Raw genomic sequence first — 18,564 nt, 5'->3', positions numbered from 1 at the left:
CAAAGTAACCATTTAGTCTTTATTTTCAACTAACATTTATGTGCAACAGTAATACATAGTCTGCTTCTGCCTAAGACAAAAGAATAACATGTAAAGAGTAATAACTGCAGAAGAGTCACTGAATATGGCATGACAATGTGATACATTTCTAGTTTTCAGAACAGGAGGTGTCTTTCTTTGGGGCAAGAAAGGAGTGTGGAGACTGCTGTGTGGTAGGCTCGTTAGCTTCATTATGAAATCTTATTTTTGAATTTCTCCACATTAATTACTTCTACATCAAAAAGTTTTCATCCTGGGATATTATTTTTGAATGTATCCATGTTAATTACTTCCACGTCAAAAAGATTAGTGTCTTATTCTCCATGCACTGTGATTCATTGCTTGATGTTGGTACCTAAATTTTTTGGAGGTATCTCCACTCAGACACACAAATAAGGCTCACCAACTTCCAATAGTAATTCTACTTTAGTAGCCTCGTCTTGAATTGCAGCAGGCTGAGTTATTCATGTATTATCTATCAGTCACTGGTTTTCACTTCTGACAAATGCCTAAAAAACTTAGGTTACTGCCTTTCTGCTACCAGCTTGAAACCAGATTAAACATGATCTCAATGTAGTAGTGAAATGTTCCTCAGGACTAACTCCTCCCATTGTCATAATAAAATTATAATAAATTATAATAACTACTTTCTGTAGCCCTTAGACTAGGTTTAATCTGACTAATAATGAGACATCTACTACCTTGTATGTCATTGTTTTGGGGTATCATTATGCCATGTACGTGACAAAGAACTCTTCTTGTATTTAGAACCATTTTGTAACAGCTGTTTGGCTATTATTATTCGTAAAATCCTAAAAAGCTCTCCCACCACAATAAGTTCTGATACAGCCACCATCCATCTTACATGATTTCCCCAGTAGTGTCAATCCAGGAGTACTATGTGGCAGAAATGTTCTGCCTCCATAGCCCTGTATGCAATATAGGCTCCAACTAGAAGAGTCTTCTTAATGTGTTTTGCTTATTGCAGTACTTAACAAAAGGATTCTGTTTGTCTTCTCAAATTCTTCCTCTCCTATTGCCTTTTCCTACCAGTCTCTGATACAGCACCGCAAACTTTTCGCCCCCTCCCTGTTATTTACAAGTGTAATGGTATTTTCTGTCAGATTTAGGTTTCTTACTGTTGAGCTCATTAAACACTTTCTTGATGAGCTTGAAAGTACATTTCTCTCTTGCACACATGACCGTCATCTCTGGCAACTCGGAATAGATTATGATCTGAGCTCTTGGACTGTCATGTGTATGTGAGGTGTGCTTGTGAATGAATATGTGTGTTTACTTTTCCAAAAAAGGCTTTGGCCAAAAGCTAAACATGTAAAAGTCTTTTTGTTGTGGCCACCTGCAGCTCAACATGTCATCTTTATGGTGAGTAGCAATCTCTGTATCTACATGTATACTCTATACATTATGTGGTGATTATGTAATACCTATATTTGTGGCTTCCTGTCCTATTCCATGTATGTACTTTATGAGGGAAAACTAATTAGCCATATTTGTATAAATACCTCAGTATACACCCTAATCTCTCTTAACTTATTTTCAATGTTACATTCCATCCTGGATTTTACATTGTTTGATTAACTTATTTTCATGAATCCTACACAAGGTATGAGTTGAAGGCAGCATAATTGTTGCAAAGTGTTCATTGAATATTAATTCTCAAAGTTTCTCAACAGTTTGCGAGAACACCAGCTTTCTTCTAGAGATCGCCAATTTTGTTCTCTGAGCATCTCCATTGTTTCATGTGCTTTATTGTTCCGTTAAACCAAAACCTGCTGCCGTTCCTACTTGACAAGGACTCCAAGTCCTGGAGCACTATTATATAATCAATCACACTATAATTTTGCAATGGCTTAGTTACATAAGCATCCGCTTTCCCAGAACTCTCTGAACAAATGTAATTTTTAAACTACCTTCACTAAATTTGTTTCCATGCATTCATGTTGTTTCATATTGCTTTGTAATATAAAACCTCTGATATTTACACAACGTGGCAGAATCTAGAACAGAACTTTACAGAGAACGTGCTCCACTAGCAGACAGCAAGCTCAGACCTACAAGCAGTGAGTACCCCATCCCTTCCATTTTCACAGCACAAGGTAGGGAGTGGGGAGCCATGTGGAGACTTGAGCAGGGACATGACATATTTCTCAGGCAAATTAATTTTCCTACCTTTAATAAATAAGTCATGGTAAATGCTGTTTCAGTGTCATAAATTAATCAAATAAACTAAAAATGTAATGCTGCACCACAGCTTTATTATTAAATAGTTACATATTTCTTAGTTTACTTAATCAAAATTACACATGTAATGTTTTTTAATCAACTCTTGCACATTCAATCTTATTGCTCCTTTTCCATTTTATAAGAGCATCTCTAATCAGTGCAGTCATTTATGTGCACTGTAGAGTAGCATGTAGTTCAGGTTATAGCAAGATAGCGAGTTCTCAAATGCATTTATTGTTCTTCATCACTAAAAGCAGTTGTTCACAGATGTGCATGAAACCAAACATTGATATTATGCCAGCAGCCATCTTCTGTAAATGAGGAAAGTGATCTTTGGAGAAATACTTGTAAAAATATAGAATGTTTATCTTGTTATTAAATTTGTCTTTATATTCCCTACTGCATCACAGGTATTTACTTCCAACTGCAGATCACATGAATGTCATTAATATTCACTCAGTATGCAGAGGAAAAAGGATGAAAATTACCCATTAGTCGTGCCACATTATAAAATCGAAATTGGGGTTGTTTCTTATGTGGAATAGATGGATAGCATTTTAATTCTATGTTAATACAAAAGTGGTGGCAGGAGAACACATGTAAAAAAGGTATTAAAGTTTGAAAGATTTTGTAGACAGTGGCTCTTTCTGCTGGCAGAGGGGTTGAAGGGGAAGGAAAAGGGAAGAAGGAAAAAGACTGGTGAGGTTTAGGGAAAGGGGTGTAGTTCAGAAATGTCACCTAGAACCCCACATCAGGAGAGACTATCTGGACAAAATAAGAAGGAAAGAGTAATTGTTGGGGATGGCAATGGAAGAGATTTGAAAATCTGAGAGCTTAAATGTAGAAGACAGTGTTATGCGCGCAACTGAGAGTACTACCAAAACATTGTGGACAAGTTAATAAGAGCAAAAAGCCAAGTGTATTTATGTGATGGAGGTGGGATGGGGATGATGAGAAGTAGACAGGTCAGAAAATGAAAGATACAGAAAGCTAAAAGGAGTGAAGAAAGGAATAGTTCAAGGACCATCATATCCAAACCTGGTACAGCTGGTCCTTCCAAAAAACAATGTAGGAGTACACTACTTGTCACTCAGTGTTATCCTACCTTGATTGTATTAATCACCTACTTCAACAAGGCTATGACTTCCTAAAATCATTCCCTGAGATGAGATCCATTCTGTCCAACATTTTGCCCACCACACTTACAATAGCTTTTTGTTGCCTTTCCAATCTCTAAAATATCCTTGTCAGACCCTATGCTCCTTCTGCACCCATCTTCCTACTCTATGGTTTCTAGCCCTGTGACTATTCTTGCTGTAAAACTTGGCCTTTGCACCCTCCTTCCACCACCTATACCAGTCGTGTAACTGGAAAAAACATATACTATCAAAGAGAGAGCCACCTGGGTAACAATACATATAGTGTACCAGTTGTTATATAAACACTGTTCAGGCTTTTATATTGGCGTGACCACCAACAAGTTATCACTTACGATGACTGGGCATAGGCAGAGGGTGTATACTGGCAACACAAAATATCCTGTTGAAGAGCATGCTCTATTGTCTTGGGGAAAGTACCAGAGCTCCACGTGCTAATAGAAAGCACTGATGCTCAAATCAATATAGGCACTGAATTCTGGCAAAGCCGGAGATAAGTTAAGCTGGAATTTTTGTGAATAACCTAATGGTGTTCCAATAGGATAGGATAAACATATTTGGTGATCGTGTGTTTGTTGCTGTTAAAAGTAGTTTACTTTGTAGCAAAATTGAAGTAAATAGTCCCTGTGAGTTAGTATGGGCAGAGGTCATTCTTGGCAACCAGAATAAAATAATAATGGATCCTTTTACCAACCTTCCAGCTCAGAGGATACAATTACTGAAAGGTTCAAAGAAAACTTGAGTTTAATTTCAAACATATACACGACTCATACAATTATATTTGGTGGTGAGTTTAATTTACCCTCAATATGTTGGCAAAAATACATGTTTAAATCTGGAGGTACACATAAAACATCACTCAAAATTGTGCTAAATGTGTTCTCTGTAAATTATTTGAAGCAGTTAGTTCATGAAGCCACACGAACAGTAAATGGTTGTGAAGACACACTTGACCTCTTAGCAACAAATAATCCAGATCTAACAACAAGCATTAAAATGGATACAGGGACTAGTGAACACTGGGTTTTTGTAGCAAGACTGAGTATTGTAACCCCCAAATCCTCCAAAAATAAACGAAAAATATAGTTATTCAATAAAGCAGATAAAAATTCACTTGGCACCTTCCTGAGAGACAATCTTCACTCTTTCCAAATTAACAATGTAAGTGTAGAACAAATGTGGCTTGAATTCAAAGAAATAGTATCAACAGCAACTGAGAGATTTATACCAAATGAATTAACAAATAATACAGCAGAACCCCCTTGGTACAGAAAACGGGTCAGAACACTGTTGCACAAACAGTGAAAAAAGCATGCCAAATTCAAATGAACTCAAAATTTCCAAGGTTGGTGATCTTTTACACAAGCTCAAAATTTAGCGCAGACTTCAATGTGAGATGCTTATAATAGATTCCACAACGAAACTTTGTCTCAAAATGTGGCAGAAAATCCAAAGAGATTCTGGTCGTATGTAAGGTAAGCTAGTGGCACGACACAACCAGTGCTTTCTCTGCAGAACAGCAATGGAAATACTATCGATGACAGTACTGCCAAAGCAGAGTTACTGCACACAGCCTTATGAAATTCCTTCATCAACAAAGACAAACTAAATATTCCAGAATTCGAATCAAGAACAGCTACCAACATGATTAACTTAGAAACAGATACCCTTGGAGTAGTGAAGCAACTTCAGTCACTTAATAAAAACAAGTCTTCTGGTTCAGACTGTGAACCAGTTAGGTTCCTTTCAGAGTATGCTGATGCAATAGCTGCATGTTTAACACTCATATACAACGGCCTGCTTGAAAGATCTGTACTCAAAGACCGGAAAGTTGCATAGGTCACATCAATATTCAAGAAAGGTTGTAGGAGTAATCCAGTACTTTACAGGCTCACATCATTAATGTTGATATGCAGCAGGATTTTGCAACAGATATCATGTTCGAACATTATGAATTACCTTGAAGAGAACGGTGTATTAATACATAAACAACACGGATTTAGAAAGCATTGTTCTTGTGAAAGACAACTAGCTCTTTACTCACACAAAGTGTTAAGTGCTATTGACAGGGGATTTCAAATTGCTTCTGTACTTATAGATTTACAGAAGGCTTTTGACACTGTACCTTGCAAGCATATTGTAATGGAATTGCATGCTTATGGAATATTGTTTCAGTTATAAGACTGGATTCCTGATTTCCCATCAGAGAGACCACAGTTTATACTAATAGACGGAAAGTCATCGAATAAAACAGAAGTGATTTCTGGCTTTCCCCAAGGTAGTGTTATAGTCCCTCTGCTGTTCCTTATCTATATAAATGATTTAGGAGACAGTCTGAGCAGCCGCCTTAGGTTGTTGCAGGTGATACTGTCATTTATCGTCTAGTGAAGACATCAGAAGATCATAACAAATTGCGAAATGATTTAGAAAAGATATCTGTATTGTGCAAAAATTGGCAACTGACGCTAAATAATGAAAACTGTGAGGTCATCCACATGATTGCTAAAAAGAATCTTTTAAACTTTGGTTGCATGATAAATAAGCCAAATCTAAAGGCCATAAATTCAACTAAATACCTAGGAATTACAATTACGAACTACTTAAATTGGAAAGAACGCATAGAAAATGTTGTAGGGTAGGAAAACCAAACATTACTTTTTATTGGTAGAACACTTAGAAAATGTAACATTTACTAAAGAAACTGCCTACACTATGTTTGTCAATCCTCTTTTGAAGTACTGCTGTGTGGTTTGGGATTGTTAGCAGATAGGATTAATGGAGTTCATTGAGAAAGTTCAAAGAAGAGCAGCATGTTATGTAATATCAAGAAAGAGGAGAGAGAGTGTCACTGACATGATACAGGATTTGGGGTGGACATAATTAAAACAAAGGCATTTTTCATTGTGGCAGAATCTTCTCACGAAATTTCAATCACAAACTTTCTCCTCCAAATGGAAAAATATTTTGTTGACACTAAACTACATAGGGAGAAACGATCATCATAATAAAATAAAGGAAGTCAGAGCTCTCACAGAAAGATATAGGGTTCATTTTTTCCACATGTTGTTTGAGATTGGAATAATAGATAATTATTGTAGAGGTGGTTCAATCAACGCACTGCATGTCACTTAAGTATAATTTGCAGAGTATCCATGTAGATGTAGTTGTAGATGTACAACATGACAGTCATGACCTCAGTACCTGTTTCACCACACGTGCCATCAGGGTTTTTCCTCCAGAGACAGTTTCTCAGAACTCTGCAGGTGGGAACTGGCACTACAACAGGTCCTTTGCTCTCGCCAACCACCTGGCCTTAATTAACATTAATTTCTTTGGTCTCAGCAATTCTTCACAACAACTATTCCTTTTTCCATTCCCTTTTAGTTTACTACATCTTTCATTTTCTGAACTATCGCCCCCTCCCACCTCTGTCTCATACAAAGCACTTAGCTTTTTGCTTTTCTTAACTTGGGCTTGGTATTTTGGTAGGAATCTCTGTTATGCGTATTACCCTTTAGCTCTCAGGTTTATATATCTTTTGCCATGCATTTCCAAACAATCAGTATTTCCTTCTCATCCCATCTGGTAAGTCTCCCCGATCCATGGTTCTGGGCAACTTTTTCGAACTATACTCTTTTTTTTGAAATCTCACCAGTCCTTTTCCTTCATCCTTCTTCTTTCTCCTTCAACCCTTCTGCCAGAAGAAGGAGCCACTGTCTTCAAAAGCTTGCAAACTTTAATACCTTTTATATTCGTGTTATCCTGCTGCCACTTGGTGAGTAGAATTTTTTATCTGTCCAATTACATTATATTTTCAAAAATTGATTATTTTCTTTGGAAAAAGAACTGTGTTTCAAAAGATAAGATTCCTTCCACTGTGAACTGAAATGTGTAAACATTGTTGGTGATACAAAATGATAGCTCGCTGTTACTGCTATTAGACAGCATCGCTGTCAAAATGGTTGCTTCCCCATTTCATGGATAATACTTCTCTTGTGTTGTCCCCCTCCACCCAAGTTGCTACTCTTCTACTCTTGGGTTGGAGCCTGAGCAGGAGTACTTGCACTCAGAATCAGTGAATTGTTAAGACCTGCACTAGAAGCTTACCAGAGATCTTGTAATTGGATATTGTCAAACTCTGTCATTTGTTATGTTATTATCTTGCATTTACACCAATTTTAAGGGAGATACGGTCCAGTTGACCAAGTGGAAATACTGTCTTAAGTTGTTCTGCATTCCTGGATGATCTTCAAATCCTACTATCATGTTGTTTGTGTTATACTTTTCTTTCTTAGTCATTACACCTTTGGTTAATTTTTGTTTATAGGCAGTTCTCATCAGAATTTCCGTTGCTTGCATTTTTCATGAGAAGGTTAGCATGAAACTGTAACAATAAATTTCTATGTATTTACAGCATAAAAAAATGCAGAATTGCACTTTTCTGTCTCCTCTTGTGATTAAGTTTAACACTGTTGTAATTAATTGATGTTTTGCAACATTTTATTGCCCCTGCTTTAATTTAATGTCATGCAGTATTTGTGCCATTGTAGTTCAGTATACATTACCAAAGACTTTTTTGGTTTTAAATTTCTGTTTACCATTGTTTTAGTTTCGATAGACATGAATATTGAAGTGCCCTTTTTCTATTATGTGTAAGTGTTAAAACAAATATAATAGAGGGGAACATTCCACGTGGGAAAAATATATCTAAAAACAAAGATGATGTGACTTACCAAACGAAAGTGCTGACATGTCGATAGAAACTTTGCCTTTACAAATGTCTGCTTGTGTCTGTGTATGTGCGGATGGATATGTGTGTGTGTGCGAGTGTATACCTGTCCTTTTTTCCCCCCTAAGGTAAGTCTTTCTGCTCCCGGGATTGGAATGACTCCTTACCCTCTTCCTTAAAACCCACATCCTTTCGTCTTTTCCTCTCCTTCCCTCTTTCCTGACGAAGTAACCGTTGGTTGCAAAAGCTTGAATTTTGTGTGTATGTTTGTGTTTGTTTGTGTGTCTATTGACATGTCAGTGCTTTCGTTTGGTAAGTCACATCATCTTTGTTTTTAGATATGTTAAAACAAATAGTGTGATACTGTTTCATTCATGTATGTGAGGTTAGATCACTACTCATCTAACATAAGAGGTGATGAGTATTAGGCAGCTGAGATGGACCACAAGCTCAGATTGGAGAAGAATAGTGAAGGAAATCACCTGCATCCTTTTCAAAGAAATCATCTCAGCATTTGACTTAAACTGTTTTGGGAAACTAGTGAAAACCTAGGTATGTATAGTCGTAGAGGGATTTTAGACATTGTCCAATTTTGGCTGGAGTGAGGCAATGAGGACATGGAATAGCCATGGTGTGAGAAGAAGAAAATTAACTTATGAAGAAGGGAGGAAGGGACAGGTAACTGGTGCCAGGACAAATGTTAAATTCTGAGATAATGGTATAGGAGGAAGATGAAAGGTTTGGAGTAAGGATAAAAAATAGGAAAAGGAAGTGAACAGTGAGTTTGGGTGGAGCAGAAAATTAACAGAGGATGAGCGGATGATTTGGGATCAGAGGTTGGAATGGTGTAGGAAAAGGAAAGGGGGTAGAGGTATGTGGAGAACAGGAACTAGCAGATATTGCTGCCAAGAGGGTTGTGGAAATGAGCAATATATCACAAGAGGAGTTCTTACTGGCTCAGTTGCAAAAAATACATTCTACTCTGAAGATCCAAAAGGCATGTGTTGTAAAACAAGTGATGAAGTAAACTACATTATCTTGTGTTGTATTTTCTGTAACTGAGCATCTTTTTATTTATCTATTTCATTTTATTTTATTTGACTTCTTATTCTATACATCCATGAGCAAATAAATCACAAGGTTGTAGAACATGTCATACATTTATCATATTCTGTACACATCATACATACACTTTCTTTTGCACACAAGATAACTTCATTTATAAAGACAAATAGTAGGTGTTAGCAATGAAATTTGTATTAAACATTTGACAGTAAACTACACAATCATGCATTATTGTAAAATTCCTGTAAGGAATAGAAACATGTATCAAGAAGGTATTTTTTAGATATTTTTTAAATGTACAAGGGTTGACTGAAAAGTAATGCCTCCACCTTCGTAACTTGTCAACAGTTGGCAGCATTGGTACGCGGCAGGCACTGGCTTGTTCCGTAGGCTCTTCTCTACAGCTCCAGTTGGTGGGAAGCCTTAAGATTGAACGGTTGTGTTGTTACAGTTTAAAGCATGGAACTCAGCACAGATGGTCAGTCAACGCGATTTAAGCGACGCGCAGTCACTGAATTCTTGACAGCAGAAGGTGTCATCCAAAGGAGATTCATCAGAGAATGAAAGCGGTTTATGGTGATTGTGTTTATGTGAGTACTGTGCGTTGTTGAGCAAGTAAGTTTAAAGACGTTGAGGCAGGAACATCTGACCTGCATGACAAACAAAAAGTTGGACGTCCTGTGACAGCAACCACTGAGTTTCACAAGCAGAATGTTGACAGATTGATTCAGGACGATCGTCATATCACTCAGAGAGAAACTGCAAGCACAATCGTCATTTCACAAGAACGTGTGGGTCTTATTATTGCTTTGTGTGGCTATCGGAAGATCTCTTCACAATGGGTACCCTGGATGCTGACTCCTGAAATGAAAGTGCACAGACTTGAAATTTGCCAGGAACTCCTCTCGTGTTATGAGAAGAAAGTTGACACCTTTCTCCATTCAATTGTGACAGGAGACAAAACATGGGTACATCACTATAACCCAGGAATGAAACATCAGTCTATGGAATATCAACACAAAGACTTACCCCAGAAAAAGAAATTCAAGATGCAGCCCCACCTGGAAAAATCATGGCCACAGTGTTCTGGGACGCAGATGGTGTTACCCATGTTGATTTCCTTGATCATGGAACAACAATAAATTCAGAGAATTACATCAAAACACTGCAAACTCTGAAACGATGGCTAACAAGGGTCTGAAAGGAAAAGGGAAGTGTTTTCCTGCCAAACCACACACTTCACGTGTCACCACAACAGAACTTCAGAGAATGAATATCACCACCATACAGCATCCTCCATATAGTCCAGATTTAGTACCATCTAACTTCCGTCTGTTCCCGATAATGAAAGACGATCTGTGGGGACATCATTATGCTTCTGATGAAGACATTGAGAGAACTGTGAGATTGTGGTTGCAGAAACAGTGTGTCGACTTCTTCTGTGACGGCTTCAGAAAACTTGTTCATTGTTGGCAGAAATGTATCCAGTTGGCTGGTGATTATGTGGAAAATTGAATATTGGTAATTAAAGATCACATTCTAAGGATAATTTCTGCGTTTGATTTATTAAAATATTTCCATCCAAACCCAATTAATGAAGGTGGAGGCATTACTTTTCATTCAACCCTCATATTTTGGTCAGTAATAGTGGTTTTGATATTGGCTGGAAGAAGCTTTGGTACACCTTTGTGCTGTAGTTGTGAACTCTGTTCTTATCAGTTCTTGACTACATTTCTGCTGTGTTCATACACCTATAAAAATTTGTTTGTGGCCGTACCTGAATAGAACACTGTGGGGTGGTTGCAGCAAATGTGGTATATGTTGTAGCTGCTGTCATAGGTGGCCCTTATCCTGATGATGCACAAAATCCCAGTGGTATAGGAGGTGATGGTAGATGTATGACACAAACCTTGTGCATGGCTTTTGAATATGAATGTGATCAGTGGGGTAAGGGTTTGAAAATGGAGGGTGTATGGACTGACAGTGATTCATGTTTCTTTCATCCCTCAGTCTTCTGACAGATTTGATGCAGCCTGGCACAATTTCCTCTCCTGTGGTCACCTCTTTGTCTGAGAGTAGCAGTTAAACTCAGTGTCGTCCATTACTTGTTTGTTAGAGTCTAATTTCCATCCTACAATTTTTTCCCTGTATGGGTTCCTCTAATAGCTTAAAAATTATTCCATTATGTCATAACACACATTTTATTGCTCTGTCCCTTCATGTAGTCAGTTTCTTACACATATTACTCTCATCACTGTTTCTGCAGAGTCGCTTTGCTTCTTGTCTTATTAGTCCACTTAATTTTCAACATTCTCCTATAATATCATACCTCAATGTCTGCCTGCTTAGCTGGATGGTAATGTGCTTGCCCCCCATGCAGCGGGACCGGGTTCGATTCCTGGTCAGGTTGGAGATTTTCTCCGCTTGTGGAATGGGTGTTGTGTTGTCTTCATCATCATTTCATCCTCATCACCGGCATACATCTCATCCAATGTGTCATTGACTGAAATAAGACTTGCACTCGGCGGCCGAACTTTCCCGGCTGGGTCCTCCCAGCTAACAAAGCCATTTCATTGTTTTTCGTATCTCAATCACTTCAATTCTTTTCCTTGCTGATTTTCAGACAGTTCATCATACATTTCCACATAATGCTGTGCTCCAGACATACAGGCACAGAATTTACATCTTAGATTAAGACCTCTGTTTAACAACAGTAGACTTCTTTTGACGGGGCATGCCAGTATATGGGTGGCAGACTATGTGTATTGGAATTGTGTGAAGGATACTGAGGGGAACAGACTTAACATCAGCACATAATAAGACATATTTAAAACCCTGACAGAGAATGTAGTTCACTTGTTTCAATCCTGGATGGTGTCAACTGATGAAGAGGGAACTCCTTTCTCGTTATTCAGCAAGTATACTATGAATCCAGGCATGTGTGGAGCTAAGTTACAAGACATCTGCTTCTGGAAAAACTGGTGAGAGTAGTTTCAGTCTTCAACGGCAAGGAACTGCATGTGGCAGCAGGGAGGTCAGGTTTCTTAGGAGAGGTTTTATGAGTTGAACAGATGGCAGTTGTCACAATGGAAGTGGTGTTGGCGATTTATAGGTTGAATGTGGTGGTTGGTTATTTGATCAACAAAGCTAAGCAGCAATCACTGTGCCGCTTTCCAAATGGACTTGGCAACTAATAAGCTGTCTGTCTCCATGAATGACCACTGCCAAATCTGCAAAGAGCCAGCTAGACCACCAGCTGCTGAATATGCTGCTCAAAATTATGTGCTTCACATCAGTGACTGCTTCACAGCCTACACCCTCTGTATCCTTCTTACCAACACCAGCTTTTCTGAACTACATAGGTGGGAACTTTCCCTTCATTCCCTTAGCCCCCTGTCCTCAATTTTCACTAGTCTGTTATTGTCCATCTACCTATTCCCTTCCCCACTCCAACTCCACTCCAGCACACCTTCTATCATGACGAGGCACCTGCTAGTCTTTTCCCATCCCCACTTCTCTCTTCTCCCCTTTGCCTTCCCTGTTCTGTAGCGCTGTACATCCCCCCACCTGTACTACACTGTCCCTCCCCTCCCCACCCTGTACCATGCCTCCTCCTTACCACCATCATCCACTCCCAAATGCTGTTCATGTCAGGCATAGTTGGGTCACAGTGGCCAGAGACTGGTCATGTGTGTGTGAGTTGTGAGTTGTGTGTGTGTGTGTGTGTGTGTGTGTGTGTGTGTGTGTGTGTGTGTGTGTGTGTGTGTGTGTGTGTGTGTGTGTGTATTTTCTATTTCTGAAGTAGGCTGAAAGTTTAAATGTTTAGTAGTCTTTTCATGTATCTTTCTGTGATTCAGTGCCTCGTCTGTGTATGATAGTACAACGCCTGTGTTGTTCAGAAGTATGAGGCCAACTTCCTTTGGATGTGCATGCATGTCCGAAGGAAGAGGCAGTGTGGCGACTACAGCAGTTATGAAATACGTGAAATGTATTCACAGTTAAGAATATGGGCAACCATTAGCTGTATGCTTGCATGAAAACAATGAAAATATGTGCTGGACTGGAACTTGAACCCAGATTTTCCACTTCTCACAACCAGTCGCCTTACCATTGTGCTGCCTGAGCATGATTCATGGCCGTAACTAAACTTCTGTGTGTCATCAACCATGCGTCTACAACCTGCACTCATACATCTATATGTGTATTTCTGTGCAGGTGAGACATTTTAATTGAAAGTCATATCCCAGTTTCCGCAGATAAATATGATAATTGCAGTGCCTGTGTTGTTCAGAAGCATGATGCAAAGTTCCTTTGGACATGCATAGTGTTCCACATGATGGCACTGGGTGAAAGCATAATAAGTGCTTAATTATCTCTTTGCCTATAGGGCACATAGGAGTACTGGATGTACGAGATTCCTTGTCTGTAAAATTGTTTTATGGTTCCACAGAACATGGGTGTCCTTCCTGTCCTCTGTTTGCAGTAAGACCAGTTCACAATAATATTGTTGCTTTTCTGAGTGAAATGTTTGTTTATTTGATATTATAAATTAACTCACCATTCAACAAAACTGCGAATGTCCGCTAATTATTATAATTATTATTGCTCTGTGCCAGTTATCATCACTATCACCACCACCACCATCATCATCAGCAGCAGCAGCAATTTAATACCATGTGCTGGATACATAATTAATACATGATTGTCAGGTTCAGAAAAAGACACCGTATCAGTTAATTTGCTCGTTGTAGGGGGGGGGGGGGGGGGGGGAGTTTAAAAGGTAGGGATTGCTGGGAGGATGAGAGAGAAGATAACTCCACTAGCCCCAGACCCATCTTGATTAAAACTATGTGCCAAACCAAGACTTGAAATCAGGACCTTTACATTTCATTGAGCTATCCAAGCATGAGTCACTAAACCATGTCTCCATCTTCTGGGACAAGTTATGAGCTGAGATTGGATAGCTCAGTTGGTAAAGCACTTGTTCATGCAAGTCTTGGTCTGGCAAACAGTTTTCATCTACCAAGAAGTTATATACTGTTCCTGGTTGCTCCTACATATTTTACAATCTCTTGTACCCACCTTCCAGCAGGTAGTCTTGGTCTTTTCTTATCTCTTGGAATCCAACAAAGAACTTTCTTTGTCTGTTTCTCATCCATTCCTAAGCTAAGCTATGAGTACATGTCCGATAGACTTTGATTTCATTTTCATAACAGTTGTGGGGAAGCAAGTGGGGAATAAGGTGTCCTGCATTCTGTCTGCACTGCCAATTGGTTTTGGTTATGAGACAAGTGCTCCCTCATTCTCTCCACACCCCATGCAGCCAAATGGCATCATGTTCATTGCATAATCGTTCAACAGTAATAACAACTGTTTTTATTATAAGCTTACTAACATTAAGTTGTAGTAAACAGAAAGAGACAGTTTGGCAGAATTTCATGAATGTGAAGTAAATATTTTTGAAATTACTGCTGATTTTTTGTGAGTGGCAGGGAATAAAGATAGAAAGTTCAGATTTGGCAGAAATCTGTATTCTGACATATAGAACTCTTTCATTATGCCAATTCTTCTCCACTTTTAATATTTAGTGAGTAATTTTGTTGAAATCTAATGATAGTAAATTTTGGTAGATTCAGTGTAGATTAACTGCAGTTTAGTTTAGACTTGCACCACATAATTCATGCCAGGTATCAGCACCATCAAGCAGGGATTTACCAGACTTGTACCACATAGTTCATGTCAGATATCAGCAATATCAGGGCAGGGATTTACCAGGTACTATTATGGTAAGAACACCAGTTTGCATCTAGATAGTGGCTCTGCCAGATGGTAGCTGAAGCTCTTTTCTGCATCCAATAATGCCAGTGATAAGTGCTGATATAACAGTGTACTTCATCAAGGCCACAAACAGTCCGTGGCTGAATCTACCCATATCACTATGGCTCTATGTATTCCATTCCTTGCATGGACAAAGTCATCTAGGCATGCACATTTCAAGTGCACTGGAGACACAACACTTGGTATGGCCTAGTGTACAGAAAAACTGTCACTCATGGACCCAAGAATGTGTCCCTCACCAGACATGCAAAGTGATGCTCCATGTACTTGCAATACTCAGGAATGTTGTTACTCCCAATGCTGGTTCTGCAAATCTGCTTGTCGATCTTGTTAGCTCATGACTTGTTTCTTACAACTTCCACTGCTGGTACAGCAGTTTCATGAGTTGGCCAGAAGCATTACCACTACAACATCAGACAGCAGAGAGTTTGGTACATGCCTTTAACTTTGGTTGGGTAGCACACTTTACCTTCCCAAGCAGGTGACATCTGTATTTGAAGGGGAGACAGAGGTTTCCATACCATTTCACAGCTATACAGCATTTACCTTAGAAGAACGATGCCATATCACACAGCTTCTAATGGCATGGTGAAACATTTTCACTATTCGCTTAAGACTTGTATAATGTGCCCCAAAGCCAGGTCTTTTGTGGTGGACATACTCACTGCTCAGACTCCATAGTGCACTAGAAAAATTACATGTTTGAAGGTGTTTATAAATTTTGTTTAGATTTCGGAATCTTTGACCACTCTGCATTATTCATTGAACTATCAAAACTTAACAGAGAAGTTTTGTGTAAGAAAAGGAACTTCAGTCAATGAAAAAATTCAACCATACTTGGTACGGCTCTTTCTGTTCATCAGAACTCAAATTGAGGGGTTCCTACACCTCATCTGTCATTGCTTCCAAGTGTTGTTATTTTCATTATTCACTAGTAGTAATTGTTTTTCTGATTTACATCTTGAACTACAGAAATGTTTATAGAAGCCTTGAAATGCTTATTCAATTTTGTCTCTGTTAGTTACTGTGCCACCAGCCATCTTAACTGATGAAATGTGGTGTTGTGTTGGCTACTGCGGGACTCAGCACGGGCACAGACAAGGAAGGAGAGAAGTTGCGATGGCCAGTGGCAGGAATCCAAATTGATCTGTACATAACACCTGAAGATTACTTGAGCTCTTTATTTGTAAAATAAAAGAAACTTAACTTCTTGATTCCTGTGCTTCCCACCTACAAGTACTTTGCTCTCTATTACTACTTGCAGAATGCAGCTAAGTAATGTCTTCCTATTACTCATTACTGATGCTCTCGAAGTCTGTGACTGAACTGTGGCAACCAGCGATTGGCAACCGGTTAAATCAGCATTGATACTGGGCGTTGAACTCTGTCTCCGTAGGGGTGTGGTGCTGCTCGCTCTTGCCTTTGACATGCATGTGAGCACCTTCTTGATGCTGTTTCATGGTGCTGCGCTGGCTGGTGTACAGTCAATGCTTCCGGACTGCAAACTCTCCCTCCTCTACCCCCCCCCCCCCTCCCCGGAAAAAAAGCCACACCATTGTCATGTAGGGAGCCATCTTATGACAATGGAAGAGAAAGCAGGAAGCTGGGTGGTGTGAGAAGCTGGGAGCTGCAACAGGGGCCGAAGCCGAGGCCCAGACCACTCCTCAACACCCGTCCTATGCTCTGAGAGGAATGATTACAGAAATGGTGCCAGGTGCACAGCAGGCACTGGGACAAGCACTGGGAAGTTAAGCTTTTGCAGTGGCAAAGGTGACGGGGTCAGCTCCATCAGTTCCACAGATGGTGCCAAAGAGGCCACAGGATTACGGTATGATGTGAATCTGGGACAGAAAATCTGCAAAAGAATCTTGCAATTAACAAGCATGAATCTGGTTCTGAAGGCGCTGGAGCAACCCAGCAGGTTCTTGAATTAAATACATGCAAGTGACCAAATTTCAAAGAATCATTCCTCTCTCCCAGCACTTGATGCGGCCAAAAACTCTGAAAAGAATAGAATCATTCGGCACAAAGTGATACGTGTGGAGCTTGGGAGGCACTGTGCACTGCAGTGGGTGCAGCAAATGGAGCTGCACGCAGTGATGCTGGCCACATAGAAGCTGCACTGGCAACAGAGCATCGCGAGGCTACAAGTGGTATGTTGCAAGAAAGAGCAGCAGCACTTGCTCCTGTATCTTGGAGGCACATAGTGTGTGTATATATATCTGTTGCTTGAATGTATGCACAAATTGTTCATCTTTTCTGTTCTAGGTAAGGTCAGTGATACCATTCGCTGTACAAAATTGTTCAAAGTCCTGAGTCATAAACTGTGGTCCATTGTCTGTAACCAACACTTCAGGCAAACCTTCCAAGCGAAAAATATATGAAAAAGCCGTAATGGTATTACATGATGTAGCTGAGTTCATGGGCACTGAGAATGAATATTTGCTAAAAGAGTCCACAACAATAAGCCAATGAGTGTACCGAAAGGGACCAACAAAGTGAATATGCACTTGTTGCCATAGTGACTGAGACTTGACCTAGCTGAAAACGCTTGTGGCAGGGCCAATAGACTTTCAACACAAGCGCAAAACTGTGATGTCATCTGCTCAATGTGGGCATCCATGCCTGGCCAAGCACAGTGCTGACGTGCTAACCATTTTGTGTGTACAATTCCCCACTGTTTCACTGGGGTGATTGTAGCAGGGAAACTGTTATAGTGCCAGATGAGTCTCGCCAATGGGGTTGTAGATTATGTAGCCGTTCAAATGGTTCAAATGGCTCTGAGCACTATGGGACTTAACATATTAGGTCATCAGTCCTCTAGAACTTAGAATTACTTAAACCTAACTAACCTAAGGACATCACACACATCCATGCCCGAGGCAGGATTCGAACCTGCGACCATAGCAGCAGCGCGGTTCCGGGCTGAAGCGCCTATAACCGCTCGGCCACCACGGCCGGCTATGTAGCCGTGACAAGAAAATCGTGGAACAGGGAAAATAGATTTGTGCACTTCAGGCTGAACTGGAAATGGTGTACTTCGAATTAGACAGGTTGAAGGAGGAAAGAGACAATGGGAGATGGGAACAGGTAACAAGTCGTAGTCAGAAGGAGAAAACCCCAGAATTCAGTTTTCAGATTCCAGTGAGCATTCAGTTTGATTTGTTACCTGAAGTAGAAGAGCCTCAACAGTTTTTGAGCAAAGTAGGGTGCAGCAGACTTGTAGTAACAATTGTAATGCTAGGTGGGGGTGGGGCCGGGGGGTGGGGGGAAGTCAAGCAGAAAGAAAAGAGTCCTGCTGTTAGGTAGCAGTCATGGAAGAGGTGTAGGCCAGTTGCTACAGGATAGGCTAGGAGTCGAGTACCAGGTCACAAGCATTGTGAAACCTAGTGCTAAGCTTGGCCAGGTTACAGAAAACGTAGGGGCCTTGTGCAAAGATTTTGATGGTGAGGACCATTTTCTTATAGTAGGAGGAGCAGGAAACAGCCTGGT

This window comes from Schistocerca serialis, chromosome 2 (assembly GCF_023864345.2).
Source record: "Schistocerca serialis cubense isolate TAMUIC-IGC-003099 chromosome 2, iqSchSeri2.2, whole genome shotgun sequence".
NCBI lineage: Eukaryota > Metazoa > Arthropoda > Insecta > Orthoptera > Acrididae > Schistocerca > Schistocerca serialis.
Note: the sequence above shows the minus strand (reverse complement) of the source record.